The sequence below is a fragment of the Mobula birostris genome, chromosome 7, assembly GCF_030028105.1.
Source record: "Mobula birostris isolate sMobBir1 chromosome 7, sMobBir1.hap1, whole genome shotgun sequence".
NCBI classification, from domain to species: domain Eukaryota; kingdom Metazoa; phylum Chordata; class Chondrichthyes; order Myliobatiformes; family Myliobatidae; genus Mobula; species Mobula birostris.
This window is the reverse complement of record NC_092376.1, coordinates 140943891-140957797: the sequence shown is the minus strand read 5'-3', so window position 1 is coordinate 140957797 and position 13907 is coordinate 140943891. Positions and strand designations below refer to the sequence as shown.

At 39.7% G+C, this 13907-nt stretch overlaps 1 protein-coding gene across 5 annotated transcripts in view; it reads right to left on the bottom strand.

Annotated features, from left to right (window-relative positions):
* LOC140200457 (transcriptional activator protein Pur-alpha-like) overlaps nucleotides 1-13907 on the bottom strand; it is a 163670-nt gene that overhangs the window by 60969 nt on the left and 88794 nt on the right. Inside the window, exon 6 of one of the 5 annotated variants that reach the window (XR_011886627.1) lies at nucleotides 2813-3501. The exons of 1 other annotated variant lie outside the window; for it this stretch is intronic. The gene's annotated coding sequence lies outside the window, so the exon portion shown is untranslated. Of the gene's footprint in view, nucleotides 1-2812; nucleotides 3502-13907 lie in introns of those variants that run through there. 3 more of the 5 variants (XR_011886630.1, XR_011886629.1, XR_011886628.1) reach the window with 3 other exon arrangements.

Sequence of the window (13907 nt, the reverse complement as noted above, 5' to 3'; positions counted from 1 at the left end):
AAATTGAATAACTTCATTGTCTTACAATGCACCTCTTGAGCAGTAAGCCCAAGTGCTGTAGGCCAGCAAGTCTGCTCTATAGAAAGTGCTTGTTTACAAAGCTGTTCTTTTAATTTCAAACTGATTACTGTTTGCTATTTACAGTAAGCACTGAAGACTGGCTCCTGTTTAGCACAGGAAGCTAAACAAAAAATGTTGCTTTGCAGTTTAGAGGTTCAACTTAAAAACAACCCTTTGCTCTCTAGAACACAGAACACTTCTACTCAATTTGAGACAGAGTTGAACTGCACATGGACACATAGCATTCCTCAATCAGTTTGATGGCTACAGTGTAATTTGAAGATAAATCAGTGTTTTTGCAGCAATTCTTTCATAACCACAAACATGCTAGAGAAGAAAAACAAACCAGAAAATGAAGTGTTGCCTAGTCTAAAACTAAGCTTGAAAAGGATGACCATCAGAAACTAATATGAAGCAAATAGGTTCAGTCGACAGATTCTGATAAACCCATGTTAACAGCTGTGGACAGATTTAGAATGACATCCTGCAAGCGTAACAGCTTTACTGATAGCTGTGAAGGTTATTACAACCAATCTATCTACAAAATTGCACTGTTCATGTGAATAACCTTACTGTGTCTTATCTTATTTCTTTTATGAGAGCTGTGATGAAAAGTTGAGATTTTTCAAAGAGGAAGCTCATTGATTGTATTTACAATCTTCTCTTGTAATAAAATGACAGACAAAATTTTAATCCTGAATTATAAGAAGTGCATTTTTTATTGTTGTGACACCACTCAACCAGCTGATAGTGTTGTTTCAAGGCAGCGGCATCCATCATTAAGGACCCTAACCATTCAGCACATGCCCTCTTCTCATTACTACTGTCAGATAGGAGCCTGAAGATGTACACTCAACGCTTAAGGAACAAGCTTCTTCCCTTCAGCCATCAGATTTCTGAATGGTCCATAATCCCACGGTCCCAACCTCACTACTTTGCTCACTTTTAGCACTTTTTATTTATTTCTATTTCTTACTGTAACTGAAAGTTTTTATGCATTGAACTGTATTGCTGCCATAAAACAAATGTCACAACGTATGTCAGTGACAATAAACCTATTCTGTTTCTTTTACGCCTCCTTGCAGCTATCTGAAATTCGGCCAAGAACAGCAGCGTCACCTGTGAATTCATAGATAGCATTTGAGCTGTGCCTGGCCGCACAGTCACGTTCGTACAGAGCGTACAGCAGTGGGCTAGGCACGCATCTTTGAGACACTCGTGCTGATTGTCAGTGAAGATTGAAGCAATCTCAACGAAGGCATGCCAGCGGTTATATTTCACTAGAAATTTGAGGAGATTTAGAATGTCACCAAAGACTGGCAAATTTCTGCAGAGGCACTGTGGAGAGCATTCTGACTGGCTGCATCACAGCCTGGTATGGAGCCTCCAATGCATAGGATCACAACAGGCTGCAGAGGGTTCCAACATAGGCACAGCCTTCCCTGCCCCCGAGAACATCTCCCAAAGGCAGTGACTCAAGCATGTGGCATCCATTATTACTTACCCTCATCATCCAGGGCACGTCCTCTTCACAATACTACCACTTCGAAGGAGATACAGGAGGCTGCAGACTCACACTCTATATTTTAAGAATAACTTCCTCCCCTCCACCAACAGATTTCTGAAGGGTCCATGAACTCATGAACACTATCTAGTTATTCATCTTTTTGAATTATTTATCTTTGTAACCAACAGTGATTTTTGTCTTGCCCTTTACTGTTGTACAACAAATTTCACAACATATTTCTGTGATAATAAACTTGATTTGGATTCTGATACTTCATGGTTGTCAAGGTGCTGAATGTCAATGCTGTAGAATAACACTAAATTAGATATTTACAGTGCAATCAATTATGTCAGGGGTCAGATGCTTTTCTCAGCTCCATAATCACTACTAATCTAACCTTACATAATTCCACCCATTTCACCCACTGAGATTCCAGAACATCACCATGCGGTGCAACTGGCTTCCACTTCCATCTCACCAATTCAAATCCCCAAATCAATCTGAGGGGTTCTTTGGGAATCACATCCAGCCCAAACTTTCCTGAGAAAATTAATGAATTGCATGAGAAGATTGAACAGGCACCCATAGCTCACTAAAAATTTTCAGATGAAGCCTAAGCTGTGGTTCAGTTCTCCTGCTAGCAAAAGTATTGATCATTTTCAGGCTGGAACAGGAATTAAATCCAATTTCATCATTATTTCTAACTTTCACCAATAAAATGTGCAGGCACTGCTAATGACAAAGAGACTTCTTGGACTAGGAATATGTTCAGTTTCAATTGCTGCCAGACAGCTAAAACAGACTCAGCCAGGATATCGTGATACTTAAACAAACCAATATTATCTGTATGAAATCTGTCTGCTCTCACTGACTTCTTCTAATGAACAAAGCACTTGCTTTTAACTGCCAGCCATCACACTGATCTCAAGCCTCAGCATCCAAAAATAACCAATTTCTTATGCTAATCCAAGAGAATCAATGTCAAGCAAACTCCTGCATTAAATACGCAAACACTAGGAAATCTGCAGATGCTGGAATTTCAAGCAACACACATAAAAGTTGCTGGTGAATGCAGCAGGCTAGGCAGCATCTCTAGGAAGAGGTACAGTCGACGTTTCGGGCCCAGACTCTTCATCAGAACTAACTGAAAGAAGAGCTAGTAAGGGGTCTCGGCCCGAAACGTCAACTATACCTCTTCCTTGAGGTGCTGCCTGGCCTGCTGCGTTCACCAGCAACTTTTATGTGTGTTTCCTGCATTAAATATCCTACTTTCAGAACTGCTTCTTGTTTATCACACACACATGCCTTACAAGCACGTAGGGTTTTCTCCACTCTACCCTATGTGCCAACTGAAGATTATTTTTGACTGGAATGTCAGCAGCAGTTGCAAGATATGATCAGACCCTTGGGATGAAAATGGGTATTCTCTCTTGTCTCAATCCTTGGATAAAAAGGGACAGCTCTACTCTGTCATGAGCACATTTCTTTGAGGAATCAATATTACGCATAACTGCCAGAAGCAGAAGGTGTGCATGCCAACTATTTCATGAGGAATAATGTTCTACTTACAATGGTGACAAATAAAAAGTCCTGACATAATCAAGACATCACCATATCCCTCAGAGACTCTGTAGAGGGTTTGTGTGATGTGATTTCTCTACATAAAGAAGGATACACTTGCCCAGAAGTTTTAGAATATAAATTCATCAGATTGATTTATGTATGCCCTATAAAGGCAAGACTGTCCACGTTTACAAAGTCTGTTAGAATATACAGTGATCAAATAGTACTGAGAATCAGATTCCTCAGTTCGGAGAATATGAGCTAGAGCACAATCTCTGGATAATGGGTCAACCAATTAGAATTGAGATGGAAGGAATTTTCTTTACTCAGAGGACTGTCAATCTGCTCTTCCACTGGCCCGACTCTTGATCCTGGAAGAAAAACATACCATTAACCTTGGCTTGCTGGAGCAATATTTTGGCTTAATAAGCATTGTTAGAGTCATAGAGAAGTAAAATACAGAAACAGGCCCATCAATCCATCTAGACTGTGCCGAACCATTTATACTGCCCACTCCCATTGAATTGTACCAGGACAACAGCCCTCCATATCCCTATTTTCCATGTACCACTTGTGCTGGCAGCTCATCCTACACTCTCACATCCCTTTTAGTGAAGAGTCCTCTGATGTTTCCCTCAAACTTTTCACCTTTCACCCTTAACCCTTGACCTCTGGTTGTAGTCCCATGAACTTCGGTGGGGAAAAAACCCACTATACCCCAGTGTTTTCTACTATGTGTTATACTGTATTTGACCAATTAGTATGGTTTCTCCTCCAGTGCTCTGTAATTCCCTGGCATCCTGGCAATATGCATTGTTTTCTCTGCAGGAGACATACAATAGGTTCATTGACTGCTGCAGTTGTAGAGATCTCGCAGTTACAGTCTGTCAGGATTTGTAGAATAGAAAGTATTACCAGGACTGCTTCAAGCAGTAAATCTATGAAGAAAATTTTAAGTGAATAAATGTGCTTCACACAATATGAAACAATTATTATTCCCCCAATTAGATTGGCTTTGGAGCAAGAAACAAAAGTGCCACAGAACATCCCCATGCTCATTATATGATTAGCTGTAAGTTTCTATATTTTGGGAGGCTGCTCTGCTCTGTGATTCAGCTGACTGTATTCTGGTAGGATCCATGCATTGGGGTTAGGTTTAGGTTTGACTGTAAGGTCAATGAAGTTATTACGTTCCACTCTGATAAGGGCATCAGCACGAAACATTAATTTTGTTTCTTTCTCCACAAATTCAGCCAATCTACTCAGTATTTCCAGTATTTTATTTTTATCTTAAAGTATATTTTTGCTCTTATCTTCTCAGAGTGACCATGCATTACATCCAACGAAGGACTTTGAATGAATTTTGAACTGCAGTTATTATCCCGTTTGTATCATAGAGGCAAGTGCAGAATTACAGTTTCAAACATAGAACACACAACAGGTCGTTTGGGCTCATTATCTTATGCCAACCTTTCTATCTACTCCACATATAAACCCAACTCTTCCCTCCTACATAGCCATCCATTTTTCTATCAACCCTAAACCTATCTAGGAGTTTCTTAAATGCCTGTAATCTATCTAACATGGTAAGATCTGTCCATCTACCTATTCACAGTGAACAGCACAACTCTAAAATCTCATTCACTTGGAAGAGATTGTTCCATTCTTTCTATAAACCTTTTTCAATAAAATAGTTTTATCTGCATTTCTTAGTTTCCTTTTGATGTAATTTATGTGTTATGCTGAAACGTTGTACTATTAGAAAGGATGCCAGGATGCAATTGGTCTACTTTCCATAATTTTAAACATTTGTATCACTTTCACTGAACCTTCCAGTTTTTAAAAAGACAAAAAAAAAACCAAGATAGTTTATCTTTTTTCATCAAACACCTCTGCTTTCTGGAATCAACAATAAAGTCCCTCCTTCTGAACTTTTTTTCCAAAGTACAAAGGTGAATGGTATTCACAGCGTTTCCAATGTCATCTCACGAAGACTATATACAGTTTTAAAATACTCTCTTTGAACTCGTTTATTTTAATCCCTCGCTATTCATTCTAAAATACTGTATTTTTAACAACAGAGAATTATTTGCTGAAGATTCTCATAGCCAACATATTGATAAACAAATTGCATATTTCCTAAATAAAATTAAACTGGATTTACACCAAAGTTTATGAGAACTGCTCAAGGAAATCTTGAAGAGTTTCCAAGAAAGTTCTCTGAATTTAAATCAAACTCTTACTATGGCTTTCTGGCAAGAAATCAAAAAGGCAGTCCTATTGAAATAATGACAGATGTCAATTTCTGCTTTGTAAAAACTAGCAAGATTTTAATGTGTTAAAACTATTTAAGAATAAACAATATTTCACTAATTTAATTGCAGCAACTTCCACTTCAGTACAATGAGGTTTGTACTGCAGTGGTTAAAAACTAGATAAAGCTTTAATGTTGATGTCACCTCCAAAGCATGAGACTTATCATGCCACTGTGTTATAAACTTGAACTAGTAAGCTTCTGACTCAGGAGATACTACCAATTAAACCCAGCTGCTCAAAATATTCATAACACAGAACAAGTTCAAAGCAAATTAAAGATCTGGAAATGCACAGAAGTTTGTTCAATGCATGTGAAAGGGAAAGATGAGGAATTTCTTTGGGGTTAGGTCAAGTTTGAATCAATGAAAGAAAAAAAATAACATGGACCCAGATCAGGGGTAAATGTCTGTTAATGTACCTGACTGAAAATAAAATGTCAAGTAAATAATTATGCCATTGAGCTAAGTAGAAAACATTAAAAATATATATATATAGTCAAATTGCCAAGATGGCAAAAAAGAACAGAATATTCCCAAAAGTTAAGAACATGTAGAATATAAAAAATAACCAAACTATAATATTTGAAATGAATCAAAATGCTGAAATTTGTTAGGTCTGCTCATGGGGGAAAAATAACTTAAACCAGGCAATTGCAATTGTTTTCATTCAGCATTAAGGAACTTTACTTGAAACCATAATCGCTGTTCCTAATCAATAAATAAGATACTGTATATATCAATAAAATCTCTCTCTCTCTCTGTTGAGGTTGTGTGTGCTCATTAGATCAATGTGGAGTAAATGAGAACAGACTCATCAAATTAGATCTGCATAACAATGCACTGGAAAACCCCAGGGTATGATGAACAAACTATATGGAAAGTCCTTCCACTCGTCTACATGTCTGAAACTCACCAACAAATACCTGATAGAAAGTTTGGGGTTTCAGTACATGCATGCACCTACAAGGGAATCCCATGCCCCATAACAATTATAGGTTGCTGTCTGCGGAAGGAAAAGTAGGTCCTAATAAACTAACACATTCTCTGGGACTTTAAGGCTCCATCATGCTCTGTTTGTCTGCTGCTATATACGTTCCTCCGGATACACCTTTTGATTTTATAATTTGTTTCATCTTCTCTTTCCTTAATTTTGTATGATCAGTACATTTTCAACTAATTATATGTGGCAATCTACACCATCACAGATCTCTCATTTATTTTCCTTCCTCCTCTTTCGTTGATCCCAACTTAAAAACTGTTCCTTCATCTCACTGTTCAGTTCTGACAAAAGGTCACCAATTTGAAATGTTTTCACAATGTGAGTAACATCAAGCCAAATCACCTATTGGAGAACTGATAGGATCAGATGCAAAGCTGATTTTACACCTTGCCCAATTTTAATTTCTACTGAAGTCACTCAAGAATTATTTTGGGCAACATGCACAAAAAGTCAGCCCAACTGCACATGCAAATTTGGCCAAAATTATTTGAAATGTTTCCATCTTCATAAATTTTGCCCGACTTCTTTGTTGTCTTCTTTTTCTTTACAATTTTCTGCTTTTATCAAAGCTATATTTTGTAGATTACAAACTGATAATATTGCCACCTCTACTATGTTCCCCATTAATTGTGGCACCATCATGAACTCCCAATCAACAGGAATTCTGCAGATGCTGGAAATTCAAGCAACACATATAAAAGTTGCTGGTGAACGCAGCAGGCCAGGCAGCATCTGTAGGAAGAGGTGCAGTCGACGTTTCAGGCTGAGACCCTTCATCAGGACCCTTCCTGACGAAGGGTCTAGGCCTGAAACGTCGACTGCACCTCTTCCTACAGATGCTGCCTGGCCTGCTGCGTTCACCAGCAACTTTGATGAACTCCCAATGTTTGTCTTGTGCACATGTCCAAGTGGATGAATTCATCTCAGCTTCCTCCTGAGATCCCCGTCATCAGAGAAACCATTCTCTGGGTCCAAACAACATTCTAGATGCACTATTGAAACTTGTGCTCCAGGCACATCATCCACCCTACTGAACTGTTCCTTTACAAATACAACACTGGCATCTACACGACAATGGAACAACTGCCTAAGTATACCTGTCCACAGAGATGAGGACAAATAAAACCTGGGTAACTGCTGCCCTCTCATTCTATTTTCAACCATTAAGAAAGCAATGGAAGGTACTCTTCTCCATGGATTGTCACCTTGTCGTGGTGGAAGAGCTTCTGTGGTCCTGAGATCCCAAGAGCAATGCCGTCTGGAGCTATGCTCCTGGTAGGGTCACCCATGGCGGTAAGGTCAAGGGTGAGGTCCCTGACAAAGAACAATCCAGCCAAGACCTCAATTGTGGAACAGGCAGATGAAGTTACTTCGAACTCAATGGCTGTGAAGGCGGATGAAGGCTGCAACAAATCCATCAGCTCCAATCGTCATTCAATCCATGCCACTGGAATCAGTTGGTTGATTTGTGCTTCTTGGAGTGCAACATCAAGTACATGTTAAACAAATACATGCACAGGCGTCTTCACTCTGTGGGCCACTTCTTCAGAACGAGGACCATCATCCTCGACCTCGAGGGATAGCCATGATGACGGAAGGTACCATTGAAAGTGCTATGAAGGAGCATTTGATTGCCAATATCCAGTTCAAAGTTCCATTTGGGTTTCACCAGGACCTCTTGGCCTCAGACTTCAGCATGACTTTAGATGAAGTGTGGATTGAAGAGCTGAACTCTAACAGTGGGTTGAGAGCGACTAGCCCTAAGTAGACTAACATTAAATTAGCACCTGACTGCACACGGCATCAAGGAGTTCTGGTAAACCTGGAGTCAACAGAAATCAAAGGAAAAATACTCCAATGATTGGAGTTATACTCTGCACAAAGGAAGATTATTGTGGTTGTTGGAAGTCCATTAATTCAGTCTCTCATATTGTTGCCCTGCATGCAAGCACTTCCACCTGTTTTGTCAATGATTGCCCTCTCTTTAAAACAATCAGAGACAGGATTGTTTGCCAATAACTGCACAATCGTTTCTAATCACAATTCTTCAGAACATGAAGCAGACCTTAAAATACAGGAAAGCCTAGATTCCTTCAAAGGTACGTGCTCATACATGACAAATAACACTCAATGATTTCAGTGCCAAGCAATACTCAATCATATCCAATAAGAGAGAGTCGACTTACCTACCCTTACATTCAATGACACATAGTATCCTAGGGAATGCTGTATGACCAGAAATTCGGCTAAATCAGCCACATAACAACTGTCTGTATGAAAGCAGATCCAAGGTCAGGTCACAGAGAAACAGAATCATCTCCTGACATCCTAAACTGTGCCACTGTATTCAGTCGCTCTACGGTAGCATAACGATTAGCATGATGCTATTGCAGCTCGGAGGGTTCTGGAGTTCAATTCAGGTGTCATCTGTAAGAAGTTAGTACATTCTCCCTGTGACCACGTGGGTTTCCTCTGGGTGCTCTGGTTTCCTCCCACAGTCCAAAGACGTACTGATTAGTAAGTTAATTGGTTATTGTAAAGATACTTGTGATTAGGCTAGTATTAAGTCGGTGGGTTACTGGACAGTGTGGCTTGTTGGGCCGAAAGGGCCCGTTCAGTGCTGTATCTCGAAACAAATATAAAAAAAAGACTTTGCAACTTTAGTACCAATGATCAATCATATCCACTAAGAGAGAGTCTACTCATCTACCCTTACTCTCAATGACATTACCATACTTGGGAGATACCATATGACCAGAAACTCGTTTAGACCAGCCACAAATACTGCTGATATGAAAACAGATCTAAGGCCAGGTATCATGCAGAAACTGCTTCATCTCCTGACTTCCTAAACCTTGTCCCTGCATACATACGGTGGAAGCACGTTGAGGTACTCTACACTTATCTCAATGAATGAAGCTCCAAGAAAACTCAATAAGGTTGATGCATCCAGGACAAAGCAGCCAATTTAATTGATACCTCAATGACCAGCCTAAACATTTCCCACTCTGCTACCTGTGCACTGAGTCTGTAGCTTATGCCATTTACAAAATGCACTGCTGTTACTCAGAGGCTTTTCCAAAACTACCACCTTTACCACTAAGAAAGACAAATGCCATTGCATTATTCTCAAGTTACCTACAAGTCCTGACTTGGGTACATATTAGCATTTCTCCATTATTGCTGGAGGCAAGTCCTGGAACTCCTTTCCCACTGTGGGAGTCCTTTCATCAGGAGGATTGCAGTTACCCATTGTCACCTTTCCAAGCCCATTTGGGGATGGATAATAATACTGGTCTTACCAGCAACATGCACATCCTGAAAAACTGAAGATGCACATTAAAAACTTGTCTTAAACTTGCTTCTGAAACTTTCATGGTATGATATAAGCTTTACTAGATGTTGCTACTACTACAAATTATAATATGAAATCTGCTCTATACTGTACCTACAAGTAATAAATCTCCGGGTAACTCCAAGTCTGTGGGCTCCTTTCAGCCACAATTTTCAAAGGTGGCTTTGTTTGCAATATTACTAGACTACTTCTCTAAGTCTTTGCAACCATTAGTGATGTACATCTCTGATAGTTCAAGCAATGTTGTCAGAAATGTTGAGGTTTATATTTAAATTTGAGATTTCCAATTAAAACTCTTTATTTCAGGCAATAGATCTGTAGTCTAAGTGCATTTTGGGTTTTTATCTACTCAAAAGATTATCAGCATCAGAAAAAAGGAACATTAACATTTTCATCGACTTCTCTAACTTCTGCTAATGCCCCACCTCCCCCTTGTACCCCATCTGTTATTTATTTTTATACACACATTCTTTCTCTCACTCTCCTTTTTCTCCCTCTGTCCCTCTGACTATACCCCTTGCCTATCCTCTGGGTTCCACCCCCACCCTTGTCTTTCTTCCCAGACCTCCTGTCCCATGATTCTCTCGTATCCCCTTTGCCAATCACCTGTCCGGCTCTTGGCTCCATCCCTCCCCCTCCTGTCTTCTCCTATCATTTTGGATCTCCCCCTCCCCCTCCCACTTTCAAATCTCTTACTAACTCTTCCTTCAGTTAGTCCTGACGAAGGGTCTCGTCCTGAAACGTTGACTGTACCTCTTCCTAGAGTTGCTGCCTGGCCTGCTGCGTTCACCAGCAACTTTTATGTGTGTTGTTACATTAACATTTTCAACAGCTTTCATCCTAATTCACAAAACTGTGATCATCATTAGTTCCCAGGGGCAGTGGTGGCAAGCATACACCCTCTCTGAAGCATTGATTTCTTTCTTCTTTAAAGACGTGCCAATATTTTGTATCATATACCAACTCTTGGATTGTTTCTAATCTTCTGCTATCTTCCTACTTAACTCAGCTATCGTGCCTTGAGTTGGAACTCAATGTCTGTTCTTGACTTTTGATTAATTCAGATTTTGTCATTTGCAACCTATTTCAAACCAGAACCAAGTGAAAGGGGAAAGGAGCCATGGTTTTTATAGATAGCCAATCAATAATAAATGGAATGTCGTTATTTCCTGGTGAGAGCACAAACTCATGCCAAAACAATTTTTTTCTTTTCAATTAGTACATGATTCCAAATTGTAAATATACTGATGTTCCTTCACTATCACCATATTAAAACCTTGAGAGCTTTCTACCTAACAGCAAAGGAGTCCTGAAAAGGACTAAAAATTCAATGAGGAGACATACCACCACCTTCTTGTGGCAATTAATAAGAGGCACTCAATGCTAATCTGACAATCAAGAACTATGTCTGACAAATAGCCTTACCCTACCATAAGCCTTGGATGAACTAGGACATCCACAATGTGCTGAGGGCTAGATTGGTGGCGTCAGGTCTGACAAACAAGGTATTTATAATTTAAATTTTTAATATTTACTATCGATAAGTAATCCAGGGAGCAGGAAACGCAGCTTCAAATATCGCTATGATGATTGTACGTTGTAGTATCAATTGTTTTGCGACAATAAAGTATAAAGTAAGTATGAGGTCCTGGTATGACTTCCAGAAAGCCATCTCACATGTAAAGTAGTAATTCTGGACCATAGAAGGATGCTTGACAGCAGTGGCAGGGCATGAAGTCTATTATCTCCTACAAAACAAAACCAAGCAGCATATGTGACAACAATGTTTCGCTCCCAGATGAGCACAATGCTTTCTATGCTCACTTTGACTGACAGAACTTGAAGGCACCTTCACAAACTTCCACAGTCTCCGATGACCATGTGATCTCAGTCTCTGAGGTTGATGTGAGAGCATCCATCAAGAGGTTAACCCACAGAAGGCATCTGGCCCAGACGGTGTAACTGGTTGAGTACTGGAGACCTGTGCGAATCAACTCACTAGAGTGCTTACTGTCACTTTTTATCCTCTTGCTTCAGCAGTCTGAGGTACCCACTAGGCTTTAATCATGTTGGTGCCCAAGAAGAACATGATAATCTGCCTCAATGATTACCATCCAGTAGCACTTACATTCACTGTGACAAAGTGCCTTGTGAGGCTGGTCATGAAACAAATCAACTCCTACCTGAGGAGTGACTTGGATCCACTCCGATTTGCCTAGCATCACAACAGGTCAACAGCAGATACTATTTCATTGGCTCTTCACTCAGCCCTAGAGTATTTGGACAGTAAAGATGCATACCTCAGGATGCTCTTCATTGACTACAGCTCAGCTTTCAACATATCATCCCTTCAAAACCTATCAATAAGCTGCATGACCTAGGCCTTGATGCCTCCTTGTGCAACTAGATCCGCAAGTTCCTCACTTGCAGACTCCAGTTAGTTTGGATTGGCAATAACATCTCCTCCACAGTCATAAGCACAGGTGTACCATTGGGCTGTGTGCTTAGCCCCCCCGCTGTACTTGCTTTATACTTATGACTATGAGGCTAAGTACAGCTCCAGTGCTGTATTTAAGCACCGTTGCTGGCTGAATCAAAGGTGGTGACGAATCAGCATATCACAGGGAGATTAAAAATCTGTTGAATGGTGTCACAGCAACAATCTCTCACTCAATACCAACAGCAAAGCCAAAGGTCTGATTATTGACTACTGTTATGGACATTCACTTCTTGGTTGTTTGGTAAACTTGCCTTTTAAACGTAGTTGCACTTTTAAGATGATTAACAATTGTAAGTAAACATCCAACTAATTGTTTGTTTAACTTATGGTCATAAATGGAAGTCAGTCTTCAGTTCTTAAGAGGTAAATGAAATGCAGTAATCAGTTTTAAGTTAAAAAGTATTGTTGACAGAACAGCTTTGCAAACAAGCTCTGTTTTTAGGTGGACACTCTGTATAGAAGCAGATGCTAGCTCACTACATCTGCTTTATTATTGCTACAAGTGTAATATAAAACAATGGGTTGTTTAGTTTGGTTTGTTTCAAACCAACAAGCTGACTGTTAAATTGTTTAGTTCAGGGAAGCTTGCAGAACAGATGGATAATATTTCAAGGAAGTTAGCTTCACAGCATTAATTGTGAACTAAACATTAAGCTGAGATTTATGTTTCTGAAAATGCCTTTAGTCTCTGTGTTAAAAGGATATCTGAGGAAATATTGTATGCTTATGAAGTCATCCAGATGGGAGGGAAAGGGTATAAATGTAGAGGGCAGTTCAGGCTAATCAGGAATAGGGCAAGGAACATCAAGAAGAAATATTAAAGAAACATGGGCTGACGAGAGTTCTATTCAAAAGGTTCAAAGGAACATCTAAACAAGCCTGATGCACTTTGGAAACAAGTCCTATGGACTGATGAAGTTAAAATAGAACTTTTTGGCCTCAATGAGCAAAGGTATGTTTAGAGAAAAAAAGGTGCAGAATTTCATGAAAAGAACCCCTCCCCAACTGTTAAGTACGGGGGTGGATCGCTCATGCTTTAGGCTTGTGTTGCAGCCAGTGGCACGGGGAACATTTCACTGGTAGAGGAAAGAATGAATTCGATTAAATACCAGAAAATTCTGGAAGCAAACAACACACCAACTGTAAAAAAGATGAAGATGAAAAGAGGATGGCTTCTACAACAGGATAATGAACCTAAACACACCTCAAAATCCACAATGGACTACCTCAAGAGATGCAAGCTGAAGGTTTTGCGATGGCCCCTGACCTAAACATCATCGAGAATCTGTGGATAGACTTCAAAAGAGCAGTGCATGCAAGACGGCCCAAGAATCTCACAGAACTAGAAGCCTTTTACAAGGAAGAATGGGCGAAATTCCCCCAAACAAGAATTGAAAGACTGTTAGCTGGCTACAAAAAGCGTTTACAAGCTGTGATACTTGCCAAAGGGGGTGTTACTAAGTACTGCCATGCAGGGTGCCCAAACTTTTGCTTCAGGCCTTTTTCCTTTTTTGTTATTTTGAAACTGTAAAAGATGGAAATAAAAAGGTTTTCTTGCTTAAAATATTAAAGAAATGTGTCATCTTTAACTTTATGCCTTTTGGAAA